This window comes from Dromiciops gliroides, chromosome 3 (genome assembly GCF_019393635.1).
Source record: "Dromiciops gliroides isolate mDroGli1 chromosome 3, mDroGli1.pri, whole genome shotgun sequence".
Taxonomy (NCBI): Eukaryota; Metazoa; Chordata; class Mammalia; order Microbiotheria; family Microbiotheriidae; genus Dromiciops; species Dromiciops gliroides.
In genome coordinates this window covers 94,860,352-94,878,562 of record NC_057863.1, presented here as the reverse complement: position 1 = coordinate 94,878,562, position 18,211 = coordinate 94,860,352, and the positions used below count along the sequence as shown (strand labels likewise).

General features: G+C 36.9%; 1 protein-coding gene across 7 annotated transcripts in view; it reads left to right on the top strand.

Moving 5' to 3' along the window:
* DGKH (diacylglycerol kinase eta) overlaps positions 1–18,211 on the top strand; it is a 243,015-nt gene that overhangs the window by 29,092 nt on the left and 195,712 nt on the right. The window lies entirely within an intron of this gene.

Below are 18,211 nucleotides of genomic sequence, written 5' to 3'. Positions count from 1 at the left end.
CAGCCAGATGCTCTTGGTCTTCTGCCTCTCACACCAGACACCACTCTGACCTCCACCATAAGCCTTAATAAATCTTTTATTTCCCATTCAGTAGTATCTTTAGAGCTTAGCACAATGCCATGCACACAATAGGTGTTTTATAAAGGTTTGTCACAGTAAATTGTGACTTATACTTTCTCAGCTAACTAGAATCCTAATCTCAAAGAAAATTGAATAAAATAAAGCCTTAGGATAAAAAAATTAAAGCCTGTGTGGGTCCACATAAAGTTAACTATTTTGACAAATCCTAAATGAGAAATAAATTCTATCATTTTGGGGCTGATGGTGAACATGTCTGAAAGGTCCTTTAGTTTGGGAATCAAAATAAACTTCAATTAGTCCTAATTCCATTTCCATGAAAAGATAGCCATCAGACTGGTGGTCAGTAGCAGGAGGGAGAAGGGAGTTACTCTCTAGTTGTTGATGTTACCTCCCTATCCAGTAATTTCTAGTGACTCCCTATTACCGCCAGATAAAATATGAAATCTTCTATGTGACTTTAAAAGCCCTTCATAACTTGGCCCCTTCCTACCTGTCCATTATTTTTAGACCTTACTACCCCTTTACTACTCTGATATCCAGTGATACTATCCTCTTTGCTATTCTTTGCAAAGACACTCTTAGCTCCTGATTCTGAGCATAGCATTTTCACTGGCTATCTCCCATGCCTAGAATTCTCTTCCTTCTCCTCACTTCATGGACTTCATTTATCTCAGCTAAAATCCTATCTTCTTCAAGAAGTCTTTCCCATTCCCATTAGTGTTTGTGCCTTCCCTTTGGAATTACCTCTCATTTATCTGGTATATGTCTTATTTTTATGTCATCATTTGCATGTAATCTTCCTTCTCATTCCCTTCCTTCCTCTATCTGCCCCTTCCCCTGCCATTACACTGTGAGCTCCTTTAGAGGAGGGGCTATTTTGGCCTTTCTTTGTATCCTCAGCACTTGGCATAATTCCTGGCACACAGTAGGCACTTCATAAATGCTTATTGATAGGGGCAGCTAGGTGGTGCAGTGGATAGAGCATCAGCCCTGAAGTCAGGAGTACTTGAGTTCAAATCCAGCCTCAGACACTTAACACTTACTAGCTGTGTGACCCTAGGCTAGTCACTTAACCCCAATTGCCTCACCAAAAAAAAAAAATTGCTTATTGACTTGACAACCTCTCAGAATGGTAGGACGGTGGTCTGTCATTTGTTTAGGGCCAGATCCATGTTTAATCTTTTCCAACATGTCATGTTCTGTTTGGATCACTCTTGTAAACCTATTAGCCAATTCAACTATCAACGACCTGTGTTCAACCTGTGACTGTGTAATATTGTTGCTGTATTCTTAAGCCATTAGTTTTCATTGATCTCTTTTGTGTTATCTGGGAAATGAAGAATTTTATAGTTTTATATTCCTCTTGGTTAAATATCACCATGTTTGTACTTAATTATTTTTTATCTGCTATCCTTAAAACATTTAGTTTTACAGAGTGATTTATAATTCTTATATAATAATGATCAGGGGTGCTATTGGAGTTAGAGCAGGAAGGAACCTTCCAGAGTATGTAGGCCAACCCTTTCATTTTACAGCTGAGAAAACTGCAGTCCAGAGAGATTAAATACAGGCCAAATACAGGTGTGAGTAGCAGAGCTGGGGCTCAGACCCAGTACTCTGACCCTATATGAAGTTTTTTGTGTTTTTTGTGTTTTTTTAGCTATACCATAGTATATTCTTTTTTAAAAATTTAATTTTTTTTTTGGATACTGATATGAGATCAGAGCTTGAGGAACATAGAGGCCCTCTTGTCCAATTAATTAAATATCAATAATCAGGCATTTGTGTAAAGCTGAAACGAAAATAAAATAAAATTTTATATATTCATGTATTTAGATAGATGTAAGTTTTGTGTCTGAGTCATCTATCTTTTAAAATATTTAAATAACAGAAGACACAGATAACTTTTTTCTTGTTGTCAATTTGGTGGTATTGGCAAAGGAACCTGGTTAAAATAAACTCACAGATGTAGCATTATTATTTGGGAGAGCCAGTGTGAAAGCTAGACATACCTTGGTTCAAATCTAGCCAGGGCTATGTGACCCAGGGTAAGTGACTTAATCTTTCAGTGCTTCATGCAAACAAGACCATTACAGTGTTGAACTGCCTTCCTTGAGAGGATTTGTTGTTTTGTTTGTATGTTTGTTTGTTTGTTTGTTTGTTTTGGGCAGGACAATGAGGGTTAAGTGACTTGCCCAGGGTCACACAGTTAGTAAGTGTCAAGTGTCTGAGGCTAAATTTGAACTCAGGCCCTCCTGAATCCAGGGCCAGTGCTCTATCCACTGTGCCACCTAGCTGCCCCTAAGAGGATTTGTTTAACTAGGAATTCCATACCAATGAAATCACAGGACCATTCCCTGACCCAATTCTTATTGTTGTTATTATAGTTATAGTTGTTGTTATCATTGTTAACTTTGAAGGGGTTTGAGAATTTTTTTAGGGGCATAGGAATACACATACATACATACATACCTATAGTATTAGGTAAAATTTGAACCTATAAATTTAGGTATACTTTTTGTATTTTCTTTGAACCTTTGTGGATGCAAAATTAAACTTTATGACAATATTTTCCACATTGTCTTTTTGAATTAAAAAGCAACAAGTTGAAACTTGAAAACCAAGTGACTGTATGAAGTTCCTTTAGTAATGATTAGACTTCAATGGATTGGGACTTTCCCATTAATTTAACTACCAACAACTTATGTGTTAATCTAGTTAATAGCATATTGAAAAGTTAAACAAATTATACCTGGAATTTAGGTGGTGCTTGCGTTCTCTTTTGTAATGCTTTGTTGATAGTTCTTGGATCCATGCAATTTGACTCATTTATATTTCTGTACATATATGTATCTTGCCATGTATAAAATTTCACTGACACACATCAAAAGTACTGAATCTATGTTTATTTGGCAGTCTTTCCAGTTATCATTTTTTAAAATGGCAGAATGACCTACAAATTCAAAATAAGATTTATTGAATACTTTTTAGTGGTGTGGTACATGTAGTCAGAATCATCTATTCCTGAAATAGTCATGGGGAAATATATGAGTTCATGTCAACATTTATAAAGTGCCAATATATGGAGTACTATGGCTGGCACTAAATATTCAAAGATGAATAATATATGATCATTGCTTTCAAGGAACATTATAATCTATTAGGGAAAACAAAATTTGCACACAAATAGGTCCAAATAATCCATATTAGAATGTGACAACATGTGAGTAAAGTTATTTAAGAGACCTGAGGAAGGAGAGAAAGGCACAGAGTAAGAGGTACCTGAAGGTACCTGAGCTGAATCTCCAGAAAGGTCATAGATTTCAATAGGTGGAATCACAGAATTAGAGTAGTTTATAGCTAGATGATTAGTTTCTGAATGGGAGGAGATCTAGACAACAATAAAGGAAAAGATGTCAGGAAGGAGGCCTTTAACTAATGATAGGGAGAACATTGTATACATAGACAACATGAACAGAGACACTGAGACAACTTTGTGTAGTGGAGAGAGGGCTAGACTTGGAAACAGGAAGATCTGGGTTTAAATCCTGCTTCTGAAACTCAGTGACTGGGTAAATCACTTCATCTCAATGAACCTCAAGTTCCTCATCTTTTAAATGAGAGAACTGGACAAGATTACCTCTAAAGTCCCTTCTGGTTTTAAGTCTATGAACCTATGACAGGATAGGATGGGTATGAGGTACTTTAAATAGTCTAGTTTGCCTGGAATATTCATAGAAAGGAATCATATGAAGTAAGCTTGGAAAGGTAAGATGGTGCTAGATTATGAAGGTTTGAGCAGAAGAATTCTGTGATCAGATCAGTTCATGAAGAAGATGAAAATGGTTGCAGTGTAAAGAATGGCTGCCTGGATAAGGAGAGAATAGATCTTATTGCAACAGCAATGTAGGTATTATTGAGGTCTTAGTGGCATTAGGAATGGCAAGAAGATAGAATAATGATCACTCACCAACCATTCGTTGTGTCTCCCATACGATAGATGGTATTCTAGGTACAGGGGATGGAAAGGTAAAAATGAAGCCAATTCCACCATCAAAAAGCTTTTTGGGACAGAGGACAGCACAGATGACAGTACATAATTCATATATAGTAAGAAACAGGGATAGGACCTATATTTCATTGGTATAGGGAGATCTTGGTGAGGAACTTCCTCTTGCAGTGCAGGTCAGCACCATTTCTGCAACTCAGAATCATATAGAATCACCTAGAACCATGAGAGGTTAACCTAGATCATATGGTCAGTATTTGTCAGAGGCAGGCCAGTTCTCTATATACCATGCCATGCTGTCTCTTCAGGAAATATGAAGTCATTCTTTGGGGCAGCAACTGGAGGAGAGTCAGAGAAGGCTTCATGTGGGAGGTGGCATTTGAGCTGAGATTTAAAGGGAACTAGGGTTTCTAAGATGCAAAGATGAGGAGTGAGTGCAAGCAACGGTACCAACCAGTAAAAGGGAGAAGAGTCTTGGAAGGTAGAATATTACCTATAAGAAAGAAAGCTAGTTTGAATGCTTTGTGGGGTATTTGAATGGGAAAAATGCGTTATAAGCCTAGAGAGGCAGGCTCACTCCTGGATCCCCAAGGGCTTTACATGTTCAACAAATGAATAGTATTTTGTCCTAAAGTCAGTAAAGAGCTATTGGAGTTTTTTTGTTTTTGTTTTTGTTTTTAATCTGGGAGTGATATAGTCATTGGAATCTGATCTGGAGGATGGATTAGAGAAATAGTAGAATTAATATTAGACTAGATAACAGATTTGTTGTGTTGAGTGCTGGGAGAGTTGGAGACTGAAAAATCAAAGATAATATTTGATCATTAGATAATTTGATAAGTTTTGGAGAATTTTGAATTAATGTAAAATCATAAATTCTGAAAGGTTTTTTTTTTACACTCAAGTAAAAGCCTGTGAATATGAAAGAAAATAGTTGAATATTTTGCCAATGCTAATTACAATGAAATCTTGTTAGGGATTATGTTTAATCAGCCAATAACATATGTTTTATAGCCATAATTTTGAGAAGCTGTTAATTAGATGCTTTAAAAAATAGATAATCTGAACCCAGTTAATTTTCAAGTCTATTTTTTTGTTCCTTGAATTTTTCATCTAATTCAATTTGTTGAAGTTACAAAACACAAACCCCCAAGAAAGAATGGTAATGAAGTTTTTAGGGTTTTTTTCTTCTTGACACTAGCTGTATTACCCTGGGCAAGTCACTTCACCCTCATTGCAACACCCCCCCCCCATTTATCATTCATTTGATAGCAATTTGTTTATTTATTGGACATTTTCCTGGCAACATGATGGCTCTAATGTCTCAATCATTTTTAATTTACCACTCAAATTTTTAATCTTTCTTGACTGTACTTGATGATACCTAGAATTTCAAAATTAGAATAGACATCATGTATTATCTAGCCTATCTACTTGATTTTAGAGATGAAGAAACCGAGGCTCTTTCTAAATCTAAGATTCTATGATTATGGCTTGTTAGCTGGTGCTTATTAGCTCGATCCAGAGTTGTCTTAAGTATATTACATTCTTTGTTCTGTATTTGCTGCTAGTATTCAGATTTCCAGAACTCTTCTTTAGATAGTTACTTCCTTTGTGACATCTCAAAGTATTAGTGATGGCAAGGAAGCATCCATCCCTTTGTCCCTCCTCCCAATACTTTCTTTTTTCTTTTCTTTTCTTTTTTTTTGTAGAGAAATGAGGGTTAAGTGACTTGCCCAGGGTCACACAGCTAGTAAATGTCAAGTGTCTGAGGCCAGATTTGAACTCAGATCATCCTGAATTCAGGGCCAGTGCTTTATCCACTGCACCACCTAGCTGCCTCCCTCCCAATACTTTAAACATTTTTGAAGTGTAATAGGAAAGCAACTTGTGAAATTTTTGGAAATTCCTTGTTCTCTTCAATTGTGTTTTCCATTGGGAAGAAATTACCATAAAGATGTAGTTATTGTAGGAGAAGTAAAATCTATAACAAGACATTGCAATATTATGCACTTAATTTCTGTTGACATAATGAAATCAGGCTATATTGGTTTACTTAAAGGGTTTGAGTGCAAGCTCTCCTAGCTTTTCCCAATGGGACTTTCCTTGGCTTTGTGCTTGACCAGCAGTGACCTAAGCCAAAGTTTGTTTTTGTTGACAATTCTTCTTGCAACCTTGTCCCACCCTCAACTCACACAAATGTCTCCAATAGTGGAGTCATTTCCCTCAGGTACCCAGTGTCCTAGTACAGCCTTTAACCTTCCATGGGCTCCTCCTTCCTATGAAGAATTCTACATGTTTTTCTTCAATTCTGCCTCCCCTCTCCAGCCTGCCATAGACTTGCTTGAGCAACTAACTACATGACCCAGTAGATAAATTGCTGGACTTGGAATCAGGAAGACCAAAGTTTGAATCCAACTTAAATACTTACTAGTCGTGTGATCCTAGGTGAGTCACTGTGCCTCAGTTTCTTCATCAATAAAATGGGAAAATACTAGCCTGTACTTCACAGGGTTCTTGTGAGAATTAAATCTGATAATATGTACAGCACTTCATAAACCATAAAGCATTATATGAACACCATTATTATCATTATCCCATCTTTATTGTAAAAATATGCTTCTTGGGTTTTCTCTAGTGCCTTAGTGCAGTAGAAATTTTTAATAATTGCAATTATTCCCTTCTTGTCCAGAGTACAGTTTCAACTCATTATTTTACTGTCTTATTGTTTAAGTTAAAAACCCCACCTTTTTAAAAATTACAAACACGAGCATTTCTTTATGCCAAGAACAGAAGAAGATTATATATTATGTGCAGCTTATTTTTATTATTATATAGTAAATTTAAAACCACCAGTTAAATCTTTTTTTGGGGGGGGGCAATGGGGGTTAAGTGATTTGCCCAGGGTCACACAGCTAGTAAGTGTCAAGTGTCTGAGGTCGGATTTGAACTTAGGTACTCCTGAATCCAGGGCCGGTGCTTTATCCACTGTGCCACCTAGCCGCCCCCCACCAGTTAAATCTTAAAGAACAAGGGATGAGTGCTATTCCAAAGTAATAGAGCAAAGTGAGTAAGAAGTATAGAAACTAGTAATGATACCATTCAAGTAGTTGCAAATGAAAAGGCAGCTTAGAAAAATATTCCTTTCAAGATAGAATTCAGTTTGAATAAGAAATTTATTTTAAAAAATTAATCAAGGTACTTCTTACTTTAATTGCCATAAAAATAAGATTCTAGTTTTAAAAAAATTGTTAATCCAAGATTTAATGGGTATGACGCTTTAAAAAATGGATTAGAAACCGTATCTAACCTATTCAGTAATGATCTACAAAAGGTTTATAATTTTCAGTTAGGTTGCCATCCATTTTATTAAGTACCCTACCAGTTTTAATCGAATGAAAACAAATGAAGTAAATTGCAATATTTTTGCTATCTATGATAATTCAGGATTGCCGTCAGAAGCTTATACTCAAAGCAGGAGTCCTGAACACCTGTGGGCTTCATCCCCCTTGGGTGGTTCAAAGATACTTGATGAATCTGGAGCTGGGTTGTTCAAGGAAACATCAGTTTGCATATTGAAGCCCCTGAGTCTGAATGGTTGGGGTAGAGAGGATAACTGTGAGAGCTGTGGAATCCAACTCCTTAAAAAAGGAGAGAGAATGTCCTATGGACTGGTAAAGTGATTGCAACAAAGATCTAGATGGATGGATGGATGGATGGATGGATGAAGAGAACCCAGAATGGAAGAGAGGTGTTTCAATGATGGTGGCAAAGAGTTGGTCTGAAATTGGAAGTCAGGATAAAGGAAGATAACCGATTTCTTACTTTGGTCCTGTATGTCAGGGGAATGACAAAAGGAACACTTAACATTGGAGAGGGTGGCCAAGAATGCCACATCTTCTGGAGAAAGCTAAGTTTCTATGAGGACCAGAAGATGGAAAGAATATAAGATTAGGGTTAGGAGATCTAGGTTAAAGCGGAGTTGGTAAACAATGAACTAAGATTCCAGAAAGCACAATGGAAGGGGGAGGACAGTACTTGGCAGGAAGGGAAAGCAGGAGGGGAAATAAGATCCGGGAAGGAGAAAGGAAGGTAAAAGACTGTGCATTGAAAATTTCCTTGGGATCAAATGCAGTATTTTAGTTTTTATACATTTGTTTTTGTAGCACATTTAATGACATTTATTTAAAATTCAGTTTTTCAGATTTCAGGCTGCTTGAGGGCAGGGACTGTTTTATTTACTTTGTATTCCTCTTAGGTCCCAGAGTAGTGTTTTTCTTGAAGCGGATACTCAACAAATATTTGCTGAATTGAATTAATTTACTTGAAAAATAATTAAAAATAATTCTTTATTGCTATGTATAGACGTTAAGAGGTGTGTGCTATATGCTTTATTTAGCTGAATCTTTTCACTTCAATCTAAACATAAAAGTGAAAATTAGTTCACTTAAAAACAGACCTTTCTCTTCTCTTCCTTCATATTTTTGGATACATCATCTTGGTGTTATTTTAAATTTAGATTCTAAGCTAATGATAAGGTCTTTTGCATTCAGTTTTTGTTCAATGTGATGCTCTCTCTCTGTGCTTGCGAGTATATAATATATGTACTGGGGATCTGAATCTTTAACATTGTGCAAGATTGTAACTCTACACCCACTTTTATGTCCCAGGAGCCCATGTAGGAAAAAATGAACTCTGGCTTCTCTCTCACTTTATTTCCCATGCTTTTTCAGTCTGAGAAGCAGTGGGATAGTTTTCATGGCTTGGCTCAGATGACACAGAAGAGGTGGGAAACAAATGATATGGAAATGTGAAACACTTGCCAAATGCCAAGGTAATTTTACCCCTACCACCTGCCTTCTCCATTGCCATTCAAATGCAGCATGGCCACGGAGAAATCATACAAAGATGATGAGCTTAATGTAAATACATATTATCTAATCTCACCTGGGTCCTGACACCTGCTTGGAAATCGTTTTATTCTTCTATGCTTTTGTCCCACTCATTGGCTATTCAAACCTTCTCCCTTTCCTTACGTCTTCTATACTCTAGCTTCTTAAACTGTGTTGTGACCCGTATGAGGTCGAGTAACTGAATGTAGGGGTTGCGAACAATTTGACAACAAGAAAACGTTATTTATACCTATTTTATATACCTATATTCTTGAGGTCCATAAAAATTTCTCAGGTGAAAAGGGGTCATGAGTGGAAAAAGTTTAAGAAACCCTGATCTATACTGCCCCCTCCTGGTCCTCATCCACAGAGGAATTCATGCTTCTTCAGTTATCTCATTGACATCTTTAATATCTCTCTATTTACTGCTTTCCTATTTTTTTTTTTTACAAACATGCTCAGGTTTCACCCATCCTTTAAGACTATTTTTATTCTGAATTTAATCACCAAAAAAAGAATACCTCCATATACACAGCAGAACACAAAAAGGATTGTGTATTAAACTGTCAATCTCCATTTCATGCTGCTTGTTTTACAAGTGGGTCCTTTCTTATGATCTCTTTGTCATATAGACTAGTAGTGGTATTGCTGGGTGAAAGGGTATGCACAGTTTTATAGCCCTTTGGGCATGGTTCCAAATTGCTCTCCAGAATGGTCAGATCAGTTCATAGCTCCACCAACAGTGCATTAATGTTCCAATTTTCCCACATCTCCAACATTTATCATTTTCCGTTTTTTGTCATATTAGCCAATTGGCTAGGTATGAAGTGGTTCCCCATAATTGTCTTAATTTGCATTTCTCTAATCAGTAGTGATTGACAACATTTTTTCATATGGATATAGATAGCTTTAATTTCTTCATCTGAAAACTGCTTGTTCATATCCTTTGACCATTTCTCAATTGGAGAATGACTTATGTTCTTATATATTTGATTCAGCTCTCTCTATATGCGCCTTTATCAGAGACACTGGCTGTGAAAGTTTTTTCCCAGTTTTCTGCTTTCCTTCTAATCTTGTTTGCATTGGTTTTGTTTGTGCAAAAACTTTTTCATTGAATGTAGTCAAAATGATCCATTTTGCATTTCATAATGTTCTCTATCTCATCTTTGATCATAAATTCTTCCCCTCTCCAGAGATCAGACAAGTAAACTATTCCTTCCTTTTTAAAAATTTACCTATGGTATCACCCTTTATGTCTAAATCATGTACCCATTTTGACTTTACTTTGGTGTATGGTGTAAGATGTTGGTCTGTTTTCCAGTTTTCCCAGCAGTTTTTGTCAAATAATGAGTTCTTATCCTGGAGGCTAGAGTCTTTGGGTTTTATCAAACAGGAGATTGCTATATTCACTTACTGCTGTGTTTTGTGTGTCTAACCTATTCCACTGATCCACCACTCTATTTCTTAGCCATTACCAAATAGTTTTGATGATTGCTGCTTTATAATATAGTTTTAGATCTGGTACAGCTAGGCTACTTTCCTTTGCATTTTTTCATTAATTCCCTTGATATTTTTGACCTTTTGTTCTTCCGGATGAATTTTTTTATTATTTCTTCTAGGTCTATGAAATAATTTTTGGTAGTTTGATTGGTATGGCACTGAATAAGTAAATTAATTTAGGTAGAATTGCCATTTTTATTATCTCAGCACAGCCTACCCATGAGCAATTGATATTTTTCCATTTATTTATATCTAATTTTATTTGTGTGAAAAGTGTTTTGTAATTGTGTTCATATAGTTCCTGGGTTCCTGGGTTTGCTTTGACAGGTAGACTCCCAAATATTCCATATTGTTTACAGTTATTTTAAATGGAATTATTCTTTCTATCTCTTGCTGCTGTGTTTTGTTGGTCATATATAGAAATTCTTATGATTTGTGTAGGTTTATTTTATATCCTGTAACTTTGCTAAAGTTGTCAATTGTTTCAAGTAGTTTTTAATTGATTCTTTAGGATTCTCTAAGTATACCATGCTGCTTGTTTTAAAAAAGAATTCCATACATTATTTCAAAAACTCTTCTGCTTATCTGTGGTTCCTTTCCAACTTCCTTCTGTTCCCTCTTGTGCATTAAAATCAAATGTTCCGGGGCAGTTAGGTGGCGCAGTGGATAGAGCACTGGCCCTGAATTCAGAAGGACCTGAGTTCAAATCTGGCCTCAGACCCTTGACACTTACTAGCTGTGTGACCCTGGGCAAGTCACTTAACCCCAATTGCCTCACCCCAAAACCAAACCAAACAAAAAACCAAATGTTCCAAAGGCCCTCTTTTTGGTGGCATCCCTATTGTTGCTCCTTCAGTTAAAAACTGAAAGAGAAAGAACCCCTGTCACAAGTTAGAATAAGCAACCAAAGTAAATCTACATAGTAGCCATGGTAATCTGCTTCATCATATGTTCTCTGAAGACATAGTAGAACATTGCAGTGATCAGACTTCTTTAACCTTTAAAAGCTGATTTTCTTTGCAATGTTGCTATCTTTCTCTTGGTTATTCTTATTTCACTATGTCAGCGCATATAACCCAAGGTTGACTGAAATTCTCTCTTTCATATTCTGGCATGGCAATATTCTACTATATTCATGTATCAAAATTTGTTCAACCATTTTCCAATTGTGTAAGAAGCAATTTAAGGCACCCTAGATTCTAGATCTTTTCTCTGCCCCATCCTTTGTCCAGGGCCAGGAAGTTTGTTTTGTCTATTAATTTTCTTCACGGTATTATAATTTATTTAGAGCCCACAGTGTACCCCATCCACCCCAATTCTTTCCCTGTTGAGTTTTAATTTATGTATTTCTGCACCGAACTCTGTGTGTCATCCAAAAGTTCCCCTTCTTTCTCTTTCTTACATTAGTCTGTATCTCCTTCCACTATCTTTCTTTCCCCATAAAATCATCCTAACAGAACCATTTCACCCCCTGGAGCTCTGATTTTCTTATTTAACTCTCTTGATATGCTGTACAGATATGGAGGTTCCAAAAATACTTGTTTCTTCTCCCCCATTAGAATATTAGCATTACATCATTGTAAGTTCTTTCAAAATGCTCAGACAAATTTGCCTTTCTAGAGTTCTCTGGATTCTTGTATTTACATTTTAAGGTTCCTACTCAACTCTGGTTTTATGCTCATAAATGCCTGAAATTCCATTAAATATCTTCTCCTTCCCCCCTGACCCCCTTTGCCTTTGTAGGATAATTCTTGGTGTTGTAGCGTAAGTTATGAGCACTGGGGTAGCTAGGTGTTGAGCCTGGAGTCAGAAAGATTTATCATCTTGAGTTCAAATCCAGCTCAGACACATATGAGCTATGAGATCCTGAGCAAGTCACTTAACCCTTTTTGCCTCAATTTCCTTATTTGTAAAATGAGCTAGAGAAGGAAATGGGAAACTACTCCAGTATTTTTGCCAAGAAAACCCAAAATGGGATCACAAAAAGTCAGACATGACTGAAAAAATGACTAAACAACAACAATTCCTAGAGCTCTTCTTGTTTTAGTAGAAAGTGCCAAGTCTTGTGTGATCTAGACCGTAATTCCTTGGTATTTGAATTGCTTCTTTCTGGGTGGCTGCAGCATTTTTAATTTGGTAGAGAAGCTCTGGATTTTGATTATGACATTCTTATGACATAAATCTAGAAGGGATAGGCATATCTTTGGGTGATGTAATTGTAATCCAAAAATAGCTTAACAAGCTTAAATGATTGTATAAATCTAATAAGATGAATTTTAACAAGGAAAAATGTAGTCCCATGCCTAGATGAGCATGGGATAAGTGTGGCTTCACCAATAATAGTTCATATGAAAAGTAGTTGTAGAGTTTAGTGAAATACAAGGTTTATCTATAAATCAAGTATGACATGGAAGCCAGAAAAGCTAATGATCCTTTTAAAAATATTTTAATATATATGTAATATATATGTAATATATTAATATTTCTAAAAATATATTTTTCAGTTTGCACTCAGAGTTCATCAGTTTTCTTTTTGAAGGTGAGTAGCATTTAAAAAATTATTATTAGTCCTACAGAATTGTCTTGGATCATTGTATTAATTAGAGTAGCCAAGTCTTTTACAGTTGATCATCACTATAGCACTGCTGTTGTTTTGCATAATGATCTCCCAATTCTTCTCACTTTACTTTGCATTAGTTCATGTAGGTCTTGCCATGTTTTTCCAAAACCACCCCTCCCTCTCTTGTCATTTTCCATAGCACAATAGTACATCCACCCCAGTCATAGGCTACAATTTATTCAGCCATTCCCCAATTGATGATCATTTCTTCAATTTCCAGTCCTTGCCACTTCAAAAAGGGCTGCTATAAATATTTCTGTATATGTAGTTCCCTTTCCTTTGATCTCTTTGGGATAGAGAGCTAGTAGTGGTATTGTTGGGTTAAAGGGTGTGTACATTTTATAGCCCTTTGGGCCTAGTTCCAAACTGTTCTCCAGAAGGGTTGGACCAGTTCACTACTTCACCAACAATTCATTAGTGTACCTTCAGGCTTTTTCATGCTGTTGTTTTCAGAGATAGTCTAGGCTTCTGCAAGTTTTTGGTACTTCCAAGGAGGTGGATCCTGGGAGAAGTATGGTAACTGCTCTTCTGGTCTGTGCCCTGGTATTTACCTAGGAAGGGCTCCAAGTCTCCTGCAGCCACAAGCACTGGCACTCTCTTTGCCTTGGTATTGAGACCAGGGCCCCTGCTCCCTTGTGACTGACCCCCCAGTACTCATCTCTACCCTGGAACTACAGCCTAGAACTGTGTATCAGCAGTAGAATTGCCAATCAATGCCACCTGCACCCTGTGCCAGCAAAGGGTGTCTTGTAATCTCTTTCTGAACAGTTGTCTGACCCCCTTACCACCTCTGGGCTGAGAACTCCTGAAGCTGCAACTGCTCCAGCCACATGTGTGGGTTCCGAATAGGACTCCACCTCGGTGTCACAAACTTCTTCCACTGATCTCCTAAATTTCTTTAGGCCAGAAAAATGTCTCACCCTGGTCTTTTGTTGTCTCTGTCACTCCAAAATTTGATTTGAGGTGTTGTTTTAAAGTAGATTGGAAGGTAATGATGAGAGAGTTCAGCTGGGTTGCCTCTAATCCCGTATCTTGGCTCCCCCTAATTTGATCTTAATATGAGTTAATGGAAGCACAAAATCTAGAACCAGGAAGGTGGTTGTCCCATTATACTCTACCCTGGTCAGACCACAGCTGGAGTATTATGTCAAGCTTTGGGAAGCACCATATAGGAAGGACATTGGCAAATCACAGCATATCCTGAGGAAGATAAGCAGTATCATCATGGGACTCAACAATCCCGTCCTATTAAAGTTACTTTGCAGTTCAAATAATCTTTTTTGGTTTTCAAAATTTTTATTAGTAGAATATAATGGCTCCATCATCTTCCTTGTTGCAGAAGGTTACTATTTTTTGGGAGTGGGTCAATGAGGGTTAAGTGACTTGCCCAGGGTCACACAGCTAGTGTCAAGTGTCTGAGGTCAGATTTGAACTCAGGTCCTCCTGAATCCAGGGCCAGTGCTTTATCCACTGTGGCACCCAGCTGCCCCTGCAGGAGGTTACTATTCATACAAACTAAGATCAAATTAACATTTCTGCCTTCCATGTCCTACTGTTGACTTAGTCTTCTATAGATTGCCTAGTTTCTTTTTTTTTGTTTTGTTTTTTGCGGGGCAATGGGGGTTAAGTGACTCGCCCAGGGTCACACAGCTAGTAAGTGTCAAGTGTCTGAGGCCGGATTTGAACTCAGGTACTCCTGAATCCAGGGCTGGTGCTTTATCCACTGCGCCACCTAGCCTCCCCTTGATTGCCTAGTTTCTAATCTACAACCAAAGAATCGTACTTAATTTATTTGACTTTGTCTGGCTATGCAGGGGGATTATTTGAACTCAGTATTTTTTTTTTATTTACTAGCACGATTTCTTGGCTTTTTAATAAGTTGTTTTAAAATAGCATTCAGGTTTACTGAAGACCTTAAAAATTCTGCCTTTCAGATTTCAGCTTTCTGATGTCTGCATTTTGTTATAATTCTCTTTTCTAAAACTGACTAATCAAATATATGTCACATATGAAAAGTAAAGTTACAAGCGTGATGAATTCCCAAAATTCACTTGTCAATCTTCCCTAGTGTCTCTTAAAACTTGGATCACCTTCCCACTTAAATGTGTTACTAATGGTAGCTAGTTACTTAAGGTAGTTCACAAACCCTTTTTTAGTCATAATGCAATTAAATTATTATCCATTGCAGTGAACAGTAGTTGAGACTGTTATTAGCACTGAAAAAACCTTAGTATTATAACTTTAAAAAGAAAGTAAAATTAAGTAATAATAACTTTAAAAGTTATATTAGATGTTTAAAGAATAACTGATTCAATTACAGAAGAATGGGTTGTAGATACACATTCTAAAGGGAATTTAGTACACTTTAAAAAGATTTAGTGGTTAATGTACTAGTTCTTTAATACGTCTAATTTCAATGAAAAAACTTATTTCTTCCCTTTTCCCTGATACAGGTGTCTTGAGCACTACTTTTATTAAGTTTATCAGCCAAGATTCAGGTTATTTTTTGGTTGACAGATACAGTTAACAGAGGAAAGTAGAGAATATATATATAAAGAGGGAGTCATTATTGTTTTCTATTTCTTTGCCTGAAGTATCTGAACAAGGGCTAGATCAGAAAAGGGAAAGAATTCAGTTTGACATTGAGATTTCCAGGCACTATGCTAGGCACAAAGAATATGTGACAAAAATAGAGCACTTGCTGCTCTCTACAGGGATATTGGCTATGTCCTTGACTAGACATTGATTGTCTAAAGGCCTGTTTCTTAGCTGAACTTTGCTTTCTCTGGAGTTTAGTACACAGCCTGGCACAGAGGAAGCTCTAATAAATGTTTCTTGAAATGAATTAGATGATCTTTTCTTTCATTAATATGACTACTGGTAATAAAAATGATCCTTCACTTCTTTGTATAGGTGGGGGCCAAAAGATGTGAAATACTGCATATAACTTCAGACTTTTAAAATGTTTTGCTGAACTCTTTTTTCTTTATTATAGTAAATGGTTCTCTGGTTGAGGTAGATAGAGTGAAAAATGTACAGATGAAAATATATGCAGAAATGTAAATCATGTAAGAACAAAAAATATCATTGAAACATTTTCTTAACTAAGTAAATATGGCCCTTGAGAGTTATTTTAGCTTATGAAAGAAGAGTAATTGAAAACTATGCCTCTTCAAGTCTCATAGGGCAGCTAAGTGGTGCAGTGGACTGAACACCAGGCCTGGAGTCAGGAAGATTCAACTTCTGAGTTTAAATCTGGCCTCAGTCACTTCCTAGCTGTGTGGCCCTGAGCAAGTCACTTAACCCAGTTTGCTTCAGTTTTCTTATCTGTAACATGAGCTGGAGAAGGAAATGGTAAACCACATTCTAGTATCTTTGCCCAAGAAACACCAAATTGGGTCATGGGAAGTCAGAAATGACTGAAATGACTGAACAACAACAACCTTCAGGTCTTACTCTGCTCCCTTCGTTGTAAGGTGAAGAAAACCCTGAGGTCTTCAGGGATTTGTCTGTAAACACAACTTGTTGTCCATACCTGAAAAGGCTTTAAGTGGATACACAGAAGCAGACTTTTGTTTGAGGAGCAGCCTAACTAACTTGAGCAAAATTCATCTCTACAAGTCTGGCAGCAGAAAATAAGTTTTTCTCAGCTCTTGTAACTCAGAAAGCCCATTCGCCTATTCAGATTTAGAATGACTGTGATTTCCATTGTTGGAGGAAGCATCCACATGATGGAGTCATTGTTCCTTGAAATGTTGCAGTGAGCTCAAAGTAAAGAGAGGCTATGGAAAATGTATGTACACATCATCTCCTCCTTTGAAATGTTAGGTCCTTGAGGGGGCAGCTAGGTGGTGCAGTGGATAAAGCACTGGCCCTGGATTCAGGAGGACCTGAGTTCAAATCCAGGCTCAGACACTTGACACTAGCTGTGTGACCCTGGGCAAGTCACAACCCTTATTGCCCTTCAAAAAACCCAAAAAACACCTGACACTAGCTGTGTGACCCTGGACAAGTCACTTAACCCTCACTGCCCTGCAAAAAACCCAAAAAACCAAACCAAACAAAAAAAGAAAATGTTACGACCTTGAGAACAAGATTGCTTTTTCTTTTTCTTTGCATTCTCAAGGCTTATGCCTTACACATAGTAAGTGCTTAATAAATACTTGTTGATTGACTAATAATGACAGCAGGCATATAAATATGTATACTATTCTAAAGACATAGAAAATATGAAATTGTTTATAACCTGTTACCCAGTTCTAGGCTAAAACTGCCATGACACATTTTACTATAGCTGGTAGTCCAATAGGAACATAAAATATAGGAATTTAAAACATTTACTAAATGACACTTAAATGCTTTTCAAAATTTTATTCTTTAAAGGCAAAATTAATACTACTTTGTAACAAATTCTGAAAGGAGACCTCTGCTTTAAAGAATGAAACAGAACAAGTCTTTCTTTTGAATCCCATTCCACATACTGCTCATATAAGTTGTTTACTGAGGTTTAACTTTTAATATGCCCTGGGGAACTCAACAAATATTTATGAATCAATTAAGTAAAGTAAACGTTTATTGAGTCTCTTACTTCCTAGGCACTCTTCTAGGCTGGGTAGGTACAAATAAGAAAAATGACACAGTGACTATTGTTAGGGGGCTCTCAGTCTAGTAGGTGGTTAAATATGTCTGAGGTCTAGTGGATGTGTACCAGGGAAGGGGTACAAAATGAATCTGAAATGGCCTCCTTGATTTTAAGGCATCATTTGTTTAGCCAGGATATCTTGGTATTAAAAGCCTGGCTTACGCATAACTTTGTATCTGTTATACTGTTTCTTTAATACTTAAAAGAGTCTATAATTTCACGAGAGTGGGTGCTCCCTCTAGCAATGGGGATTGAAACCCATCCACGTCTTCTCCTCCTGTTATAGTCTTGTCCACTTTACAGGAAGTTGAGCCAGAATGCTAGAGACTCCTTTGTTAGTTTCTTAATATCAAGAGTGTGCTGATGCAGCACACCAACTGACTGCTTGCTTTCTTCATTCTTGCTATATGACCAGCCCACTTCCCTTTCTGGTCATATTTTTTTTTTGGGGGGTGGGATATCTTTTT